The following is a 22563-nucleotide window of genomic DNA, read 5'->3' on the forward strand; positions in this document are numbered from 1 at the left end:
GCTGGGGTTTTCTAGGTACATTTATGCTGTTAGAGGTGCAGGAGGTCTCTGTCTCGCTCTGTCTTTTCTGTGTGTGTTTTACTCCTTCAAGTCAATCTCTGTGAAGCTGCCGCTGTCTCCGGTTTCATTTGTCGACAGGCCTGGCAGCAGGGAGGGGTGGGTGGGGGAGGAGGGCGGGTGGGAGGGGAGGCGGGGGAGGGGGGGATGAGCTGCTGGTGGAGAGAAGGACGGAGGTGGAGGGAAGGAGGGGGAACAGTAATGTAAGAAAATTGGAGGATTAGACGGCGAGCCCTCTTCCTGTCTGCTGCAACTCCCCACCTCCTCCTCCTCCTCCTCCTCCTCCACTCTTCCTCCTTCTCATGCCTCCATCCAACCCTCAGACTATAATAACACAACCTGACATACTGACGACCAGCCCCCCCTCCCCCCCCTTCTTGCCTACCCTCCCATCCTCTGCCTTATCCCTAACCGATCTGTCATACCGCTTCATTCTCGCGGGCTTCATTTTTCTCCTCTTTCTGCCCATCTGAAACCTGGACTTCTTCCCTCCCACTTAGTCTTTTTCTGTTAAGAGCAGGATTACACTCAATTTGTCTCTCTGCGCCTCACTCCATCTTTCACGCTGTCCGTTTCAATTACTATGCTCTCCTCCTGCCATCCTCAACTTCTGTAATCTTTACAAAGACCTGGTCCGTCCTATTAAGGACGTGTAAGATCTCTGTAAATTTGAGGCAGATTTTCACTGTCATTGTGTTGTTGCATGGAAGTAACAGAGCGTAGAAATCTGGTGCTGATCTCATGCTCACCACACGAGGTAAAGAGGTAGTAGTGGGGGGGGGGGGGGGGGGAGCTATGAGCCTGAGTTTCAGAGTGTACGTGGAGGGGTCTGAAAGGGCCTAAATGGATCTGCGATTGGACTCTCTGAGGTCGTCATCAGCCCAGATTGGAGGCCATTAGGGCCTATTTAAAAGAATTACTTCCAGGATGCAATCAAAAACCCTGATAGATAATCAATGGCAACTAGATCAGGGCACAAAGGCAGTCCATGTGTCTCAATCAGCCACCATTCAGCAGGACAGGGAGATCTGTCCTGGTCACATACTGCATTCAGCTGTAGTGCATTCATGCACACACAAGCTGCACATAATATACAATCACGAATACCTGAGACACGTGATGCACGCAAATGCACGGTGTTAAAAATAAGTGTAGAATCTCTGGAACAATACTATGCATTGACAGAAAAAACACGTGCGCACACACAACAGTAAGTCGATCTGCAGATGGCCGTGTTACTGTGCTGTGCTCGCAGACAGTGATTTATCAGGAGGCACATAATGCCTCCAACACCACCCCCCGAGCTTTAAAAGAAGAATTACAGGACTTAAAGGAGAAAGAGATGGAGAGAGCGATGGAGGATGAAAGAGAGAAAGTGGGAGCAAAAAGATGAGCGTGGAGGAGGAAGGAGGGAGAAGTAATGGGGAAGTACGTAAGAGCGAAGGAGGGGAAGAGGCTGTGGACAGACAGGTTGATTTATTGGACCTTCTAGTTAACAGGCCGTCTACACGGACACATATAGCACACACACGCGCGCGCAAACACACACACACACACACACACACACCTGCAGCATTCAGTGAGAGTGATGAGTCGGGAGAGGTTGGTAATGCTGCTCAATGATGCGTGTGCCGTTTAGTTCAGACTGAGCGCGCCCGTCTCTCCGACCGTGCAGGCTCACAATATGCCCAGGACAAAGAGAGAGACGGAGGGGGAAAGAAACGCGAGAGAAAGCGCCAAGGCCACAAATTGGGTCAATATGCCTGGTTCATAAACAGAGCAGAACCCTCAAAGCAGGCCGGCATGCTGAGGGGTAAAATTAGCACCCACATCCGAGCAGGAGGGACCTCTGGGCGCACGCAAACATCCACACATACATATGCAAACAGAGACAGATGCTCAAGAATGTGCAATAACTCGATTTATTAGGTTATATACACCAGCGCATATAAATGGGGAAACACATATACCAATAGGAACAATAATAGTCCTGACATGATAAAACACCATCAAGAAGGGGATATGAAATACGCCGCGCTCCCTGCAATAAGATTACAGGCTATCAGCCCTCAGTAGATTTGCCAGCGGGAGTCCCCAGTATAATAAAATCAGATTAAAAGACAATCATATTTATTTCTAGTATATACAATATATCAAGGTTGCTCAGTAGCTCTTATTGTGATAGGCTGTGAAAAGGCGAGCCTCTGTGTGCTCTTCTTTTTCTAAGTTGACATTAGGCTGTGTTTAATGAGCTTCAGGTGTCAAGGAGTCGGGAATGTTACAGGATATGTTGGCAAGGCTTATTGATTTATTGTTTTTCAAAGAAGTTTTTGTACTTTTGTTATTGCCTGGCTGTCACTGGTAATGTCATTTCAGAATCATCTCGGGTGAAGAAAAGTTGAGGGACGGTGTGTAAATGTGAGCGTCTGCCACAGGATAAAATAATAGAAAATAAGATGACTTGCGAGGTTAATATGACTTCTGACACATAAACACATCTCCTGCTCTGGGAATAGAAAGAGGTATGTGAACATATGTAAAGGTTTTTAATTTTAAGGACTGAAAATATTATAAAACTACAATTACCACCTAGTTGCAGTTAAGATCCATGTTTGTCCAGACTCATTTAAGATATGCAGGGAAGATTTGGAAGGGATGCTTTATACCTGTTCACATACTTGGTCAATGAAACTGATACCAGTAAACAGAGTTGTAGCCATGACAGTAGACGATGCTTCAAAAATGGATGTTGCGGCAAAGAAACTACAAATTCTAAAATGTTGAAGCTTCAAACTCACAGCCCAAAAGATCTTTACAAACAGCAAAGTTTCAAGGTGGACAAAAAATATGAGTGTCACCAATCAGTCCAACCAAATGTGAAATATGGTCACAAATTTCATGGTCTGTTCCTGGGTTATGGTGTTGAATATAGGCCAGAAAATCATTGATAACAATAGAGCTGGCATTTTACATATAAAAAAAAAGTAATCCATTCATCATTTAGCCTATCAGACATTTGTGTCAAATTTTATAAAAAATTAGTGTATGAATTCTAAATTATGGCCCAAAACGTGTTATGTGCGGTCACTGTGTCTTTTGACCCCCAAAATGTAATCAGTTCATCTTTGGGACTAAGTGAACATTTGTGTCAAATTCAAAGTAATTACATCGAGTCCTTCCTGAGATATTCTGTTTACAGGCAAAGAACCCAATACTATAGTGAGGTAAAAAGAGTAATAACTTGGACTTTGAAATAAATAATCATTGCAACCACTACTACTAACCACAACACATACTGTATAAAAATATGGAGTGTACCATAAAACTATTTGAATAAAAAAGTAAGTTGTTAGACCTGTCACACAAGAGCTTAAAGTGAGAATCCTAACTGATTTTATAGCCAACACGTTTACTAAATTCTTTACACTTACAGTAAACTGCGTGTATAAATGCTAGTCTAAAATGTTTTTTGGACCAGCAGCTCTCCAGTAGGTTGTCAAACAGTCCATGGGGCTGTCCTCCCTCATTAATTAAAACCTCAGAAGGTCACTAAAGCAAAGTAAGCTACACTAGCAGGAGAAAACACACAAAGCAAAGGGATAGTTTACTTAGATGTCAACTCGCAGTGCTGCAAACTTCTGCATGTATTACAAAAGCCTGGTACTGATCTAAAACACTTTTGAAAATGTATAAGCCATTAATAACATTAATAGAATTAATACATTTACTGTAGTGATGACAGCACTTACAGCTTAGTCACTTCTGCCTCACAACCTACGTCATATTGTGATAAATGCTGATTGGTTCCAATAGTTTTAAAATGAACCCGCGATATCCGCCCATTAAGACGCAACGACAGGAAATATTCCCAATGGATCCCGGCCAGACACTATCTAGTCAGGTAGTGAGTTTGGGCCTGGTAGTCGCCACAGACTCCATAAAAAAATGGATGTAACTTTGGTGACGTCACCCACAGATTTCCTGAAGAGCAGTTTTAATGCTCAGTGGGGCGGCTAATCCAAAGAGGTGGTGACTAGGTGGAGCTGAGACGGGTCGAATAAAGTGTGATTGCTGAAACCAGTGCTGTGGAGAGTCTCTAACTGTAGCTGGCAGTCTGAACCTGCTGACAGCAACTCAGACAGCACCCACCTATCACTTTAAGCAGCCTAGCCCGTAATCGTGCGTAACCTTAAGATTTAATATGATTTAAATGGGTGAGTTCTAGAAAAATGTCCCTCTACCTCCCATACGGTTGTGATGAACAGGGAAATTAGCTGTAGAGACCAAACGCATTCTTAGGCTGTAAACATGTTTATTTCTGCTGTAAAGTTGTGCCTTGTAACATGGGGGTCTGGAGGGATTCACTTGCTTTTACAGCCACACTCAAGTGGCTATTTGAGGAACTGCATCGTTTGGCAACGTCTTCATTTTGCAGCTGCCTAATTCCAAAATTGGGGCCGCTTGAAAGCCAGTTCCTAAGCTGCTCTTTGTTTCCAGCAAAGAAGGCACTGCAAGCTACTACACTGTATCGCCTCAACACCAAACCCCACACACACAAAATTGCCTACTAGTTAATGAGCTCAGTGAAGCACTAAGCTACTAAAAGAGCAAGATATTTTCCTTTAGGAGTTGATGGAATCTAAACCAGAGCAAAATAAGTGGACGGGAAAGGGAATATTGGACTGCCCTTTGTTCATCGGCTAGGCAGACACGACTCTGAACTAGAGCTGTTCCATGCATGCAGGACGTGTACATAAGCAAGTGTTTGCTAACAAGATTGCTATACTTACTTGAAGGGGATAATATGTCAGTGTTGCTTTACAACTTGTTTGTACTGCCTCCAAGTGGTCAAAAAGCACCTTTCAAGGTTTCCTATCTCGAGTTTGAGCGATATGATATGCTCGTCTACATTTGTTTTAACTTGAAATACCAGTTAACGCTCATGTGGCAAAGAGACTTTACACAAATACAACAAAACTACTAAAAATAGAGTAAGGTTCTTCAATCCTTCAAAGGATCTTGTATTGTAATTCAATAATTCATGCAGACATTTGATAAGAAACTACTACATACGACCTAATGTGTAAAACCTCGTACATGAGCAAAGATTTATCTCTGGTTTGTATGATAATCATGATTTTTATTTACCACTAAGAATGCCTGGCATTTGTAGAGTCATATTTTCCAATTCTTTACAGCAGGGTTTAAGGTTATTTTTCATCATAGCATATCTTCCTCTGGTACCTGCTTTGTTGACCAGAAAGCTTTTTCCCCTCCATACTTTTTCCACCACAAAATAAAAGAGGCTCTATGCATCTGCACCCAGCCTGCTTTGTGCTTATGCAACCAGCTGTTTGTCTGCTTTGCTCATCCTGTCCAGGGAAAGCAACTGTCTAAACAGCACTCGTGTCATTGGATCGACGAGCTTGTTATCGGAGCCTGATAATACAAAGAAGGTTAAAAGCCCAAATAGATTTGACTGATTCCACCAGAGAGACGGCAATTATTTTAGCAGTGTTCATAGGTGTTTTATTGAAATAAATCAATAACTGTCACATCTAATGGGGTCGAGGAACCATTTTTTTTATTTTTAAGGTGAGTAATTGAGAATTATCCAACAACAATATAAGATTATAAGAGAGTATAACAGTCATCCAGAGGTCTGATATTCCACAATGGAAATGTTCTATAGGCAATAAACAGAGTATGTGACAGATGAACGAGTAATCAAATCTGCTCCCATCTATTTATTTTTTTCAATTTCTGGGGCCAACAGAACAAGTAAAAAAAAACAACCTGATTCATACACAATGTTAGTACTTTATTAAGTTACCACAATTTTCCTTTTTTTTTATATACATCCACATTACAAAGATGCATCTTATTTTGTGGCTTCACTGAAATACCTTGTTTCAGTTTTCCAAAATAAAATAGAACTGTAATAATCTCAAAACATACCAGCTGTATGTATGTTTCAATTAACATTTATACTCCACTTTTTTGAGCTCAGGAAAATTGCAACTGTACCTAATCATTCTCAACAGCCTCAAATGTAGAACTGGGCGCCTCTGCCGCTCCAGTGGTCCACTCGCCCACACGGCGTCATGTCCCTTTCCTCTGCCTACAGTAAATGCCACACAATTATGAGTTGCTCCAGGTTTGGCAGGCCAAGGTAGTTGGGGGTTGTTGAGGAGTGAGATTGCATGCGCGAGTGCATAAGCGTGTGTGTGTTTGTACGTGTGTACATTGTGTGAACAGAGAAGTCATCTTATTTACCCACCTTGGTGTTAGGGGGTGGTCATCGCCCGCCCAGCTAAATGCCATGCAAATGCTGCCGCTGTCGTCAAGCTGCCAATCATGCCGGTGCTGGCATTCACGGCATGCCGCCGGAGCATTTACAGCGTCTGTGATCTTTACTAAAATGAGAAATAACCCTAGCCTGTCCAAGCTGGCTGCGACGTTTAAACAACGCTATCCCCAAATTCCCATTGGAAAATGCTGTGAAGTGAAGACATCGTATTGTGTCAGAGGAATGATAAAGAAAACAAAGGGGGTGGATGGGAGCCGGGTAGATGTGTGGGTGGTAAGGGAGGTGTCTTACTCCCATAGTACAGCCTCATTATGATGATGTGATTTGCTGGAATGGCAGCAGTGGCTCTCGTCACTAATACCATCTCCCCTGAGCCACCAAACAGCGCTTTATTAAACTTTATGAAAGGCTTAGCTGCCCAATTTATGAGTCTGCCTGCTGAGGACATGAGCGTGCAGAGACAGAGGAAACACTGCAGCCCTACATCAGATGAGATTATACGGAACAAAAAGTTTTACCCCTGACAGTATACTTCTTACTTCGCTTTAGTAAGAAATGCAAACACAAGACATTGTGTTACATTGTTCTTACAAGAAGTGAACGAATTGTATCAGCTCACAACTAAAATGCGACCCTGGCATCATGAATTTGTGAAAACATGCAAACTCAAGCTCTAATAAAAAAAAAGCATTTTAATTGATTTTTTTTATGGATGTAGAACAATAACGTTAAAAAGGCTGATATGTTAACGTTAATATAATTTACATATATTTCCATATTTTGTGTGTTAAAAATAGAACTGCAAGTTTGTCAATGAATTACTACAAATCATAACAGGTTGTAACTATACAGCAAACAATTAAGCGAAAGTAAGATCAAGCTCATGTTAGGTTTCTACCCCAAATCTACAAACCGACAACAGGAACTAAAGCCGAGGGTCAGTGTGCAGGGACACACGTGTTTATTGACGCAAACAGGGTCTAAATTATTCAGTTATTTGAATCTTATTTTAAGTCTTCTTTCTTATCTTAAAAAGATGTGAGGGAGCTTTACAGAAACAATCAGTATGCAAGTAATCAATAGCTGAGGACATGTAAAATAATGAATCTTCCCAAATGTTATTATACTTCATTTTACTTGATTTTTCAGAGTCAGCGAATGAAAGATATGGAAATAAATAATCATAAATTCTCCTTCCTTCAGTGTTTTCTCCATCAACTGGCTCAGTTGATTTTGGATTGGAACAATAACTGTCCACTGCAGTTGAAGTTTTCAAAGTTTTGTTTACTAGTTTCCCATGATCTTGTTTTATGCATTTCAAAAGTGAACATATAGTTACAGCAAGTATTTAATTCACAAGGCTGCAAAGTCTCCTTTGCGGCGATAACACATTTATTTGTTGTCATCAGGATTATTACTCCCTCTTATGCTCCGTCACACACCAAGATGTAAAATAGCACTCCTGATTATTGTTTTATTCATGTTAGTATTCGGCTGATACCATTCTGGGGGGCTCTAATAAATCATGTGTTTGGGAAAGCACAATCGTCCAACATCAATGTTATTTTTGGCGAGTGGATAGTGATAGTTTATCATACTGATGATGAATTTGAGTATTCGTTCTAATACTCTCCACTATGGCTGCACAGATTACTGACAGTCATGATTATACACAGAAATAGTGCCCACAGAGCTGTGTGCACCTTGTTCAATCCACTCCTCGTGGCAAAAAAGGCCTCATTAACTCCTCTGTCTTTGCTGACATTTTGTTATCACACACTGACAGGCGCACGCAGATAAACACGTGCATTAAATATTCACTAAACTGTTTATACTGGCAATGAGACAGCCAGGAGACACACAGGCACACACGAACACAGATCCCCAGGCAGCAATTAGTATTGCCCCACAAGAGTTCCCTCCCTCATCTCGGTAAACTGTAAGTGAAAATTAAATTTGTCTTAATGCACTGTTACTGGTCTCTCGTCATACAAGAACATGCCAGGGTCACACAGAGACAAAAGACAGGTGCTCACATTCACACACCAAAAAACACTCAATTACAGAGTCTTCACCCTCTGTCGCTCTCCTGTGGCTTTTGTGCAGGTCTCTCGCCTGCATTGTCTGCCCCCGCACGTGACTGCAGACCTCCCCTGGTGAAGGCTGCAGCGGCGGGGACCGGCGGTTGCTGTTGGCCTAGTCTGGGCCAGCTGGCAACTATGTGTCCCACAGCACCTCACCAATGGGACGCACTGTGGGTTGTTAGACTTGACGTCAGGTTGCCCACACAGGCCGATGTAAAATACACGTGGTCCTGGGCCCCCCACTCAGATTCTTAACCTCAGCGTGGTGCAAGTGGCTTCGCCCACTGTGCACCTCCACAACCCAACTCTCCTCCTCCTGTTGGGCAGGAGGAAATTGGGAAAACAGGCTTCATTTGTCTCCTGTAGATTGCAGCTGTCCACTACTATTTACACGCAAGACCAAAGTAAAAAGCTTCTTTGAATTTCAGTAATTGTAATTGTGTTACTTCATTTAAAAAAGTGATCAGTTACATTACCAGTTACAGCAAGATCATGACCCAAAAACACCTCCAGGCTATATCAGAACTATCTTAGAAGAAAAGAACAAGACAGGAGGCTTAAAATCATGAAATGGCGGATGTACTGTATCTCCATGGGATGAACTGGACAGACGTTTGGAAGCAAAGTAGTGCACAGGACAATGTATCTGTCTCCTTCAGACAAAAGTAGCTTGGCGGAGGAGTAGTCAGATAGTATGCTAAAGCTCCCTCAGGGCGCACACACTTCACTTGTCAAAGTTACATATGTCATGCTCGAAGCAGGCTGCTCCACACCACAACGACTTTTCAAAGCAGAAGTGTCAAAAGAATAGATTTTGATGTCTCACTTCAACATGTCGCAATCATTCGAAGGAGGTGCCTAAATCTGATCAGTTTCTTCATAATAGACACTTTATCTATCAAATAAAAATAATAAAAGCACTACAACCTTGACCTACAATGTTGATATTTTGACTTTATCAAATGCTTAGAGACTATGAACCTTTTTCGACACAACTGCTTCATAGTAATTCAGAACTGCAGAAAGCTTAGTTTGTCTAAATGTTGACACTTGTTAATTTCCTCCAGCTGTATCATCTGTTTTGTTCCATCATCAAATAAGAATCTCAAACATGAAGGCGGCAGAAACAGATTTAATGTGTTTTTCTTCATTTTCTGTAGTTGTTTTGCATGTTTTTGTGTTCTGTGGTACTTCCTCGTCTGGTAATACAGGATCCAAGTCCAAGCAAAGGTGGTCTATAAATCAGGGTTAGTGAACCAAGATGTGAGCATTCTGAAGTGTTTGTAAAAACTGACCTAAATATAATGGTTAGGATAAATGGATTGAATATGTTTGTGTATTATTATGAATTAATATGTGTTTTGGAGAGCAGAAACTACATTATAGTTGTTTTAAAACAAATCTTGTTGGTATGATCCAGTGGGAGGACCCAAATCAGTGGAAATTGAAGTGTTGACTAGGCTGAAAGAACAGGTCCAGTTTTCTGATGAAGACTTGTAAATAGAGTTTTTGGAAAACAATAAACCCACCAAACCATTATTGGACATCGTCTTGGCTAATTTTTCCAGTTGGATTGTTTTGACCAGCTCATAAAAAAGTATTAAAGGATTACTTTAGCTCTGCACTCCATTAACAGAGGTGAATTTTATTTTCATCCAGCGATTATTTTTGAAGGGGCTACTGTACATTTGTGAAATGGTGAGTGGGTCTATCATACAGTATCACAAAGATACACATTTATTTTGGCCTTTGGGGGCATTAAAGGTTAATTTCATTTCAACATCTCATTTATTTTTCTTTGTTTAGCGACAGTTGTGAGCTTTGGCTTTCACACTGTTTGCTTGTAACTTTAGTTTGATGATGTCTAGACAAAATACTGGTTGGGTTTAAGACAGCTGGAACAAACTAAGTGAGGTTCAGTAGGAAGACCGAGCATGCTTTATACAAAAAACATTAATCAGGATGTGGAAACAGTATAATATATTGTTTAGAGCTTAATGTAGGCTACAGAACTGAACAAATAAAACAATTTCCAATGTAAAATATTCATGAACTGTGATTCTAAACAAATATTAACAAGCAGAACAGAATATTATGTGAAGATATATTTTTCTGTTGTGTAATTTCCTCGTGATTTCCTTATGATTCTTGTATGTAATTATTACTGATAAGTAAAATGACAAATTGATAGAACTAATTATTAGTTGAGGGTTAAATGAAGTGTAACTTAAGTGCCCATAAATGTTTCATTTTATGCTTGCCTATAGAGAAATTTAAAATGTTTGCATGTTCAGCTAACCTGCTGTGCACCCACTAAAACCTTCTTCAGTTACAAGCGACGAATTGAATTCATTATTCGCAAGAGTGCCAGTTAAACATACCAGTGAAATTGTGCAATAAATACTTGGCAACAACAACAACAGCAGTATTTACAAGCTCCTAAGTAATCTGATCATTAAAGGCATCTGGCACTAAGCAGACTTCAAAAATGTCACAGTGCTGAGAAAAGCTGAACAACAGAGAAAAGATCCAATTTTTAAATTTAAACAGCAATGACATTAGAACAAATTATTTGGCCCGGTATGTCCACAGCAGGCGCTTTCAAGACACAAAGGTGTGCATGATAAATGCAAGACATACAACCCCCCTTTTTGAAAAAGTTGGGACACTGTAAAATGTCAATAAAAACCAAAGGCAATGATTTGCAAATCTCATAAACCAATATTTAATTGAAAATAGATCAAAGAAAACATATCAAATGTTGAAGCGTAGACATTTTATTGTTTAATGTAAAACATATGCTCTTTTAAATTTGATGGCAGCAACACGTCTCAAAATAGTTGGGACAGGGTCAACAAAAGACTGGAAAAGTTGTGTAACGATAAAAAAAAAAACACCAGGTTGAACATCTCACAACTGATTAGGTTAAATGGCAACAGATCAGTAACATTATTGGGTATAAAAAGAGCATTTCAGAGATGCAGAATCTCTAAGCAGCGAAGATGGTGAGAGGTTCATCACTGTGAAAGACTGCATAGGAAAATAGTGCAAATATTGAAAGTTAACATTCCTCAATGTAAAATTCGTAAAGAATTTGTGGATTTTATCATCTACGGTTCATAATATCGTTAAAAGATTCAGAAAATCTGGAGAGATCTCTGTACAGAAGGGACAAGGCTGAAAATCGTTATTGGATGGCTGTGATTTTCAGGCCTTCAGGCGGCACTGCATTTAAAACAGACATAATTCTTTCGTGAAAAACATTGTCTGGGCTGAGAAAAACTTCTAAAAAAAAAACACTGTCTGTGAATAGAGTTCATCGCTACATTCACAAGAGCTGGTTAAAACGTTTACCATGCAAAGAAGAAACCAGATATAAACATGATTCAGAAACAATGACACCTTCTCTGGTCCCGAGCTTCTTTAAGATGGACCGAGGCAAAGTGGTCTGCCAAATCAATATCTGAGATTCTGTTTGTAAATCATGGACACTGCATCCTCCAGGTTAAGAGGAGAGGGACCACCCAGCTTGTTATCAGCACTCAGTTGAAAAGCCAGCATCCGTGATGGAACAGGGATGCTATTAGCGCACATGACGTGGGTCGCTGACACTTCTGGGAAGGAACCATGAATGCTGAACTGTGTATAGAGGTTTAGGAGCAGCATATGCTGCCATTCAGACAACGTCTCTTTCAGAGAAGGACTCGTTTATTTCAGCAAAACAATGTCAAACTGCATTCTGTATGTATTCCAACTGCATGTCTCTGTAGTAGAAGAGTCCAGGTGCTAAACTGTCCTCCTGCAGTCCAGACCTGGTACCAATTTACAAAATTTGGAGCATCATGGAAATAAAAATACAACAAAGGAGACCCCGAACTGTTGAGCAGCTAAAATCGTATATAAGGCAAGAATGAAACACCATTTCAATTGAAAAACTCCAGAAACTGGTCTCCTCAGTTCCCAAACATTTACAGAGTGTTGTAAAAAGAAGAAGGGATGCAAAACAGTGGTAAACGTGCCGTTGTACCAACTTCTTTGAGACATGTTGCCGGCATTAAATTCAAAATAAGCATCTATTTTACATAAAATAATAACATTTTTGTGTTTCAACACTTGATATGTTGTCTTTGGTCTATTTGCAATTAAATGTGGGTTTGTGAGAATTGCAAATCATTTGATTTTGTTTTTATTTACATTTTTACACAGCGTCACAACTGTTTGGGGAACAGGGGTTGTAAATGCATCATCTGATTTCTGGCATTACTGCCACCTGATTCATCACAGCAATCTGGTCTGTGGACGTAATCGTTGACTCAGCAAAATCGTGAAAAACCCAGTGTGCATCGAGGTCATGCCACTCTGCCACATGAATGAGTTAAGCACACTTGTGCCGCACTGGTGCCGAATGAATGAATGGCAAAATGACAACGTAACACTCAAATGAATGGCACTCTGCTGCTAATGAATGACAAGGCTAATTGCGGGAACGGCTTGTTGCTCTTTGGTTTAGATAAATACTCCGACAAGTGAAGTGCTTTAATTATCCCCAGTGTGTTTGTGCCTGAGCGCCGTCGCCACCGCTTCACTGGAGATGCCTGCCGAATGAGACAAGCTAATTAAGAGTGATTTCCCCGCTCCCCACTCATTAATAACACAACGGCAATTAAGAGGAGCTAGCGGAACATGGTGATTTCGGTGCTAACAAGATTACCCCTCATGAAGCAATGAGTTTACGAGAGGCAGACAGACACACACGCACACACAGACAGGGATGGAGATTCAGTTGAAAGAGAAACATATTAGAAGGTGTTGGGAGGAAGAGGAGAGATGGTGTGGGTATGAGGAACTGACAAGAGAGCGAGGAGAAATAAGACTCACATTGGAGGAGAAGAGGGAGGAAGAGAAAGGAGGAAAAAGCAAATGACTTAAATGAGGGAAAGAAGGATGAAGGTGAAGGCAAGGAGAAAGGGAAAGAAGATAGAACAGTCAAATCAAGAGGAAAAACTGTGTCCTTCTGATGCAATCTCTTTTTTTTTTCTTTTTTTTTCATTTTCATGTATTTTCCTTTCCATTACCAGTGGCCTTTAAATGAACGATTGCATAAAGGACATTTCGTTTTATGAGCTCACTGAATAATAACACAGGCAGGGAAGAAACTGTGCGGCTCTGAGCAAAACAGCGTGTAGCACCGGAATCACAGCGGAAATAATTGTGCACCGTCTAAAGGGTGTTTGAGCTGGTTTTAGCTGTGCTAACCTGTGAAACTAGATGACTTACTTTGTTTTGAAGCTCCATGTTAATAGATTATTTATACAAAAGAACGGTGCCTCCACCTAGAAAAATACATATCCCACTAAGAATAATGTGTTGACGACTTTAACTGTCTCCTCTTTACGCGTCAAATAACTCAAATTAAACATAAATGAAATATATCATATCTTATCTTTAAGTTTAAAGGTAAGAACTTATTGTACAAAACATTTAAGTGAATTTCTCGTTTACATAAAATGTTCTTGGAACTGTTCCTTTAAGCTTTCTTTGAGTTGTTTGGTTAAATTAATTTCTCATTTACTTTCTTTTCTAGCTTATTTACCGAATACAATGATGAACCTTAACTAATGGGCCAACACTTATTCACACGTTCTTACTTTGCAACCAAAATAGAAAGCATGTTTTTTAAAAAAAAAAAAAAGAATAGTCCTACAGCGCCCCCTGCTGTTGTGGAGGACATAATAATATATTCAGCACAATTACAGCAGAAATGGAAAATATCACGTGATTTTTTTTTTTTTTTTTTGGGGGGGGGGGAGCTAAGGCCAGACATTTACCTGCTTTAAACTACGCGTTTGCGTGCGCATGACGGCTGCCTCGCATATCCTGCATTGGTTGTGCACGTCCTCAGCAATTAACGCAGCGCGTACGCAAGATGCCACATGCAAAGGACCGGTAAGGGCGGCGTAGGGCAGTGCGAAGACGTGACGGGGTCAAGGATCCAAAAAACGAAATGGAAACTAGTCCGAGACTGTTACGTCCGTGCCCGGCGGGAAATGCTGAAAAATCAAAAGTGGGCTCAGAGCCGACGACGCGTTTTGTCCCCTTTATTCCAGAATCACCAAAATAGTGACCCCCTTAAATGCCGTGTGTTTTATTTACAACGGGCGGATCAGGATGTTGTAATGGCATCATTGTTACTCCGGTGGAGTCCTCCTGTGACATGCGTAGTACATAGTCAAGTATATGAACAAATACTTCCAATGCAAGGGCATGCTTCAACAGCAAGTACATCTCCGGCCCGAGACGTGCCGCATTTCTCTCTGCATTATGAAGTATTTAGAAACATGTTGTGTATTTGTTTAATCGTGTCCACAAAACAAAACACATTCGCTTGTTAAGGGTGTTTCACATTTGCAAACCGCACCGTGTTCGTTGGGCATTGCTAAAACGTTGTTGTTTGCTTGATAAGTTTTGGCAGGAAATGATCTCCGTACGCGTGCGTTGTTTGCTCACAACGTCCCTGAGTTTTGATCGGGAACGTAGGCGAGGAGCGAGGAGGTCATAAACACCAGCAGGGCAGGGAGGTGACGCGGTGTGTGGGTGCATTCACAGGCGGCTGGCGGCAAAGTCCTCTCCAAGCTGGAGCAGAAACTGGAGACGGAAACTCTTCCAGAAAAGCCCAGAGACCACGTGCTGCCTGGCATAACAGCATACCTGACAGCTCTCTCATGTCATGTCATTCACACAGAAGCTCCACGGCCAACTCACGTGGCCGTCTGTTGAACTCAAGTTAGCCAACGATCAATAGACATATAGAACACAATGTAACATCGGCTTATACTACATTGAAAAGGTATGCTGATATCCCTGGCGTGCTAATGCGCTAACCGCAATTAACATTCACGTTTTTTCACAAACTTTATCTTGGATGAAACAGTACAAAATAAACACAGGGATATATTTGCCTTCTGTAGGATGTAACGTGTCCGGTACCAGTCGGTAAACTCTGCACCGAGCCAAAGTAAAAGGCTCGTTTCATTGGATTCTCCTTTCGTTAGCCTGCATCACTCTTCTGGCTCACCTGTTGGACACGCCCCTTCACCTGTTGGACACGCCCCTTCACCTGTTGGACCCGCCCCTTCGCCTGGCAAACAACCAATGCAAATATAAAGATAAAATAGCCAGCCCATGCCCAGTGGGGTTAGGTTGTGAGCTGCCTGCAGTACTCCTGCTGAAAAACGTGTATTTTAATCATAGAATTAACTTTACTAACCATACAACCACATAACATAAATCCAAAGACTTTGGAAAAGATTTAATAAAGACATGTCAATCTATGGTTTTAACTTTAAAATTCAATATTAAGTGCATTAGACTATTAAAATATAGCTTAGTGTTTTTGAACAATTCGCAGGCTTTTTTTCTTTTTTTTTATTAATCTCTTTTTTTACTTATTTATTTAGAAAAAAAAATGTGTGCGTAATTATCAACAGTAGCTGAGTCAGCGTGAGAGAGAGCTTAGAGAGATAATGAATGAATGCAGAAAGTAGTAGGTTATGGTTATGTAAAATAAACAATACATGGGACGAAATCCCCCAGTGAGTCACACGGCTGTGAGTTGCTATAAAAAGCAGGCTGACAGGCTTAAATGGATTCCTTTATGACTAAATTGAGTAATAGCATAATCTAAATTAGGGTCCTGAGTGATTTATGGCAGAATAGTTGATGTTTGGTAGTTTCCAGTTGCATTTATAAATTAACCTTAATGTCATTACTTCTGTTAACTGTTCATGAATCAAAACACTGGACAATTAGACCTGATGTTGGAGCTAGATTAAATGGGATTGCATCAGTTATTACAATTCATCCTGAGGTTTTGGAAGGCAGTTCGTCTTCATGAGACGTTTCACCCCCCAAAAAAAAAGTTCATCAGAAACCAAAGAACGCTGTGATAAATTCATGAAAATGTCTTCAAAAATTTGAGTTGTTACAGTCGTCTGCATCAAAGTGGTGGACCGACCAAGCGTCTCACTTTACCACGCCACTTGAATAACTAAAACGAAAATCTCCCTCCTGCCAGCAAACTGGTTTAATTTGTCCAGGTTCTGATACAGATCAAGGTGGCTCATATTTTTGTTCGTTCACTGAGTGAAGGCACGAGTCCAATCATCATCCAAACCTCAGTTTCTAAATTGCAGTCGCAGAAATGATGACGACGGTTCTCTGTGCATTCAGGTGGTAAACTGTAAACTTTGCACTTCATAAGGCATGAATCTTTGTTTCGTGCTGTTATTGACATTAAAGAAGAGCATCTGGCATTGAAAAAAAACAGAAGACCCTCTGTGAACTGCAACCCGGTAAAACGCTGAAGCAGGCGATACACCGTTGGTCCACTGCAACACCGTCACGGTCACAATATGTGTTACCTAAAAGAAATCCACAGTGACTTTTGTTTTATGATGGACCTAAACGCCAGTCTCCCAGCTGAAAGTCCTGAGTTTGCTCGATCCAACGACTACAACTTTTCACATCAAGGTGAAGCAAAACACAACAATGGCATGGTATCCTCTGCTGTACTGATGAGTGTATTACATGCTTTGGTGTGATAGTGGTCTGCTGACTTTCTTGTTGATGTTGTCCATCACTACATGTTTATTTGATGTGGAACAGCTGGGCTGACCAAGTCACAGTTGCACCAATCAAAATTGAATAATAACAATAAATCAAACAACTTCTGTGAAAGGATGTCTTAATTGTAACAGAGTCTGCTGTTCCCCTTGGGGCACTTTATTGTCTTACAGCTCATTGTTTTGGTTTCACCTAATTGTTCTGTCTCATCAGTGTCGCTTTCAGCAGCAGCAGGCAGCTGTTTTCTGTCAAAAAGCACAGATCTAGCCACCGTATGTTAACATGCCGGCGTTCAGCAAAGCCGGATATTTAGCTCAAGACCTTGTGGAGACCAACATGGATCGAGATGAAGAAGTACTGGATTCACATTCACCAAGAGAACACCAACACAACGCAAAATAAATCATAGTAAATAGGCAACCGCGAGTAAAACATTCAAAATAACACCCTAATGTTGTCTTTAAAGCTCTTTGCACTGCCATAAAATAGTTTACACAGGTTGAAGGATAGTAGGGAGGTAAAAATAAAACAGAAATACAAACAGAAATTCTGGATTATTCATCTGTATCAGTTGTCATGATAAACAGGGCAGATATTTCCTTCGAATCTACTGTTTGCAGTATAAGTTCTTCTGAAAAACACTGTTTCCTTTTAGTTGTTTTTTTGGGGGGGGGGAACTGTACAAAAGGTTCTGTAAAGCAAACGGTGCAGCTCCAGGGAAAAGGGATAAACTTCAAGGATACATTCAGAATTTGGCAATGTTCCTCTTAATGCAGGCAGCATATACTGTACACTACGGTATCTATAGAAAACAGATGAGGCAATACAAACCGTGTGTGTGTGTCTGACTGTACAAAGAATGTCAGTCACAGTAACTTTTCATGCTGCAAGCATGGAGCTCTTGACATGAGACTCAATCAGCAGCACTAAAGCCTGCCTCTGCCTCCTCTGCCTCTGCCACCCTACTTTTGTGTCGACTAATCTCCACCGTAGGATGTAGAGGAGCCATTTGATATTGTCTTCCCCGGTGTTTTTCATTATCACCGTCTTACTGCAGCCTGCCGGTGGCATTACCTCGACATTAGTGGGCTTGACAGGACGAGAATCACCACACAATCCTGTCACAACCCTCCCGTCTCCGCTGTAACTCTACTCGCATTTCAAAGCCCCTCTGCCTCTTCTTATCTTTCACTCGCTTTTTTTTTTCTGCTTTGAGCTGGATCTGTGGCGGGGTCATGGACAATGTTTTTAGGAAAATTATTGAGAGGTTAGGTATTTTTGTCAGAATCCAAATAGCGTCCAGGCAGACAGGAGAGTATAAAGAACTTGTCACTGTGAACCCATGGAGACACGAGAGCAAAATCTTATTGGAAAGATTAAAAATATGGTACATTGAATTACGTTGTATATTATCCCTTTACTCAAACATAGAAGAGTTGTTGAAATTAGTTACATTTAACAGCTGTCTTAAACTCATCTAACTGGGACTTTTCTTGAAAGATGATCCTTTTTGTAAAGTTTGTTTTTTTGCCTCTGATGTTGTTTCTTGTCTGTCATAGACTCAAACTGCACAGTTCATCTCACAGCCACCAGCAGCAAGGTTTGCTCAGCAGTCATGCACTTGCAAACATGTTGACAGACTTGTTCCAATTAATGCATGACTGCTATCGATTACTGTGCCCTCCAGTGGCTGCTGTAGCCCACATCTGCAGATTTTTTTGATGTTTTAATGGACTGTCAAAGCTCTGTATCTTCATCATTAAAGCTGCTAATGAGCAATTTTCAAACTGTGATTGTCAGAGGGGTGGTACTTTTTTTCCCCATACCTTTACTTCTCCTGATTTGTCCCGTTTTTTTTTTTGTTTTTTTGTTTTGTTTTTTTATGTTCTAGCTTTGGACGTCTTTTGGATTCCTTCGGTTTTTCCTTCCCAAACGTAGCTCATGTTGTACAAATACAGATATTGAAAATAAATATCACACTTTAATCCTTTTGCACCATTTGCTGTTTCTCATTTGCTCCAGGCAACAGTGGATCTAATTGTGTTTCAGCCAGAACTGGAGGTCCCCAGTCAACCCCATGGATTTCCCAATGTATCAACAGAGGCATGCATTACAGTAAAGATGTTCAGATTTCCTTTTTAAGCTCAATCAGTAACAGTATTTTGCATATGTTAACCTCTCTATAGTACCTGCATGGTTGCTTTTAGCCTAATATACATGAAACTTTCAGTTATTGCTTCAAATTCTTACACGAGCACATTACTAGCCATGCCTGAGGGCCAGTTCATGCTTTCCACATCTGTGTATGTACATTTTGTCAGTAGCCCACGTCCATGCTGTAATATCAGAACTATTGGATTATCACAAAACGTTGTACACAGTCATTGTCTCAGGAGAATAGATTATATTACTCCTCTTCCCAGCTGTGCATCCATGAGGTTCATGGCTTTGAGTGAAATGTGTCAACAGCAATTAAATGGATTTCAATTAAATTTGGTACACACATTTATTTTCACCTCATGATGGGTTGTCATAAATTTGATGATCCCTTAATTTCATCTCCCACCATCATTGGTTCAAACATTCAATTAGTACCTCTGAAATAACATATCCATTCGCCTCAGTCATGATTTAGAGCTACATAGTCATGGTCAGCATGTAATACTCTAACGCTAATATTGGTACTGAACATTATACCTGCTAGACATCAGCATGTCAGAAATGTCACGGGGAGTGTGTAGCATGCTGACGTTAGCATTTACCCCCAACGCGCCACTGAGCTGCTAATATGTCTGATAGCTTTCAATATCCAAAACTGCTCTACAACTTGATCCAAACACATGATCCCATATTTTCACGTTAGCTACAGTAGCCTCACACGTCTTCCTCTGTGAATTGGATCAGACAATGTGTGTAAAAGTGGGAGCAGAACACAAAGCAAATCAGGTAAAGTCGTGGAGAAATCTGCACTGATGCTCCCCTGTGGCTTTAATAGGAGCTGACAAGGAAAAGTTAATTGATGATTGGAGTAAAATGAACATGATGCCGTCATTCCTGCAGCTGATGGGAGCAGCAGGCTTTCAAAGATGATCGGTAACTAGGAAAAGGTGTTACTGAAATACTCCTGCCTCAGAAAGCTGCAGATGTAAATGCAGATAAAATGATGATGCACGCTGTCAGATCTGGCATTAAGCAATACCTCACTCCGGTAGAACATTTTTACCTTTCAGCACACAAACCTTGGCAGCAGGTCCAACATCTCCCACCCTGGAGATCCAGAGTCAACACCAGCATTCAGACTTTCTCCCCTGCTTTTGGTATTGATATTTGCCAACAGCCAAAATTACTTTTTGGAAAGAATCACCTGGGATGTTATATAAAATAATAACTCCTGGATCAACTTTACCTTGTGTTTCATTACATTTCAAAATGAAAGTAAGAAAATGGCATGTTGCTTTTTTTTTTCTATGTTCACCAACTTGACTGTCTGCACTTCATGAACACATCTGTAGCTTTCGAAGGGCACAGAACAACACTAAAGGTTTTGGCATAAAGGTCCAAAATTAGGATGCTTTTACAAGCAATGACATGATTAGTTTTTATATACAAATTAAATTGTAATAAAAAAAAAAAAAGAAAAAATTAAATTACCCTATTGTGCAGATTTAGGGTGTCTTGAATGAATTTGGGACGCATCAACCTTCCTGATAGTTTTGCATTATAGATAAGTTTCCAATTGTTTAAAACTTTAGCACAGTACTGTATATTTAGCATCTGCATTTAAACAGAAAATATCCCTTGTAGGATCTTGCTTAGACACAAACAGGCTGGAACATAATTTCCATCTTAAGTCTGAAAACACTGAGAGGTCACCAGGACGGCAGCACATTATTCCACCCATACAGCCATTCACGCACTGATAGAGTTGTAAAGCCTGAAACATAAAAGCACTGACAAAACAGTGCATCACATGCTCTATTAACACCCATCACACCCACCGTGCACTAATAACCTGTTTACACAAGTCTACATCACAATGACAATGTCAGCTCCTCACAACAATAACTCTAAACAACGTGTTTTTCTCTGACTCGTATGGATGTATTTTCAGTGCTGAAAAGATCGATAGGAAAGGAAGTACAATGTTTGTCTGTTTATTTTATTGATTTTTTTTTTTTTTTCTTCCAATCATTAAGATTTCTTCAGTTGAAGATGTTTTGCCTGTGGTGGTGAATTGACTTTGTCAGAGGAGACCACACCAGTGTGTGTGTGTGTGTGTGTGTGTGTGCTTGCGTGCGTGCGTGCGTGCGTGCGTGTGTGTGTGTGTGTCTGAAGGGAGTAATTAACAATTACTTGTTATAATTCTATCAATTAGTGTTGTGTGTTAATTACCATGTTATCTATTATGTTTCATTATCTAGTATTTACCACGTGAAGGCTACTTGCTTTGATAATGTGTTTTCATCAGATATTATGCTTCTGAAGCCAAATTAAATGAGGTTGGCAACAACTGACATCACTATGAAGGAGACAGACTCCCATTTGATCATGTCTGTTTTTTTGACGAACACTTCCACCTAGAGGTTACTGAGCGCTAAAACATTTAGTTTCACTTGAGCTTGTTCACTACTGTAAGTACACCAGGCTGCGGCTCTATATATTTTGTGCATCATACAGGTTATAAATCAATATTCCTATACACTTTTACTTGAGACTTTTCTTTCTTTCTTTTAAATTGATTTTTTTTTTTTTTACCTCAGTTGCATCTATTATCTATTTTATCTGATATTAATATGTTTTACTAATTCTATTCAGGCTGGTTTATTTAAGGGCTCTCCATTTAATTTATTGTTGTTTATTTTTGTTTTTATTATTTAATAATAGCTTGTGTGAAACACTTTAGTACTTGGGTTTCTAAAGGTGCTCTATACATTAAAAAAAAACTATTTATTGTGCTTAAATATTTTTCAGATAACTATCTGCTATATTTAGGCTTCATCTTTGAGACCTCATTCTACAATCTTCATCCTCTTATCTTCTGCATAATCACAGTTAAAAGTACCACCAGACGGAGAGAACAGAAGTCTCACTTTAAATAGGGATAAATGCTGTGATGTATGATGTAATACTTAGCAACTTCCTTTTTCTAGAAACTTGAGCGTGACAACCACAATTGTAATATCTCTATGTTAAATCAAATCCACCTTGTTTTTATTTTTACAATCTGAATTGTCTCTAACTTTGTGCAAGTGGGCTTTGATTTTTTTTTTTTTTGGTCTGGTGTGTTTAAAAAAAAAGTTTTAAAAGCCACATGATTGTCTTTCGTAGATAACGTGATGTAGAGAGATAAACTGGAGATAGGAAAGAGTTTCTAAACTACAGCAAACACCCACCACAGCTCACGTGATCCCCGTGCAAAGAAGATTTCAGTCACTGTAAACCAAGCCGACATTAAAATGTTGTATTTTTAGTTGCCTTCAAGGACATGTT

Source organism: Embiotoca jacksoni, unplaced genomic scaffold (genome assembly GCF_022577435.1).
Source record: "Embiotoca jacksoni isolate LCO1_2020_lvr unplaced genomic scaffold, fEmbJac1.0.p SCAF_8, whole genome shotgun sequence".
In the NCBI taxonomy this organism is placed as follows: domain Eukaryota; kingdom Metazoa; phylum Chordata; class Actinopteri; family Embiotocidae; genus Embiotoca; species Embiotoca jacksoni.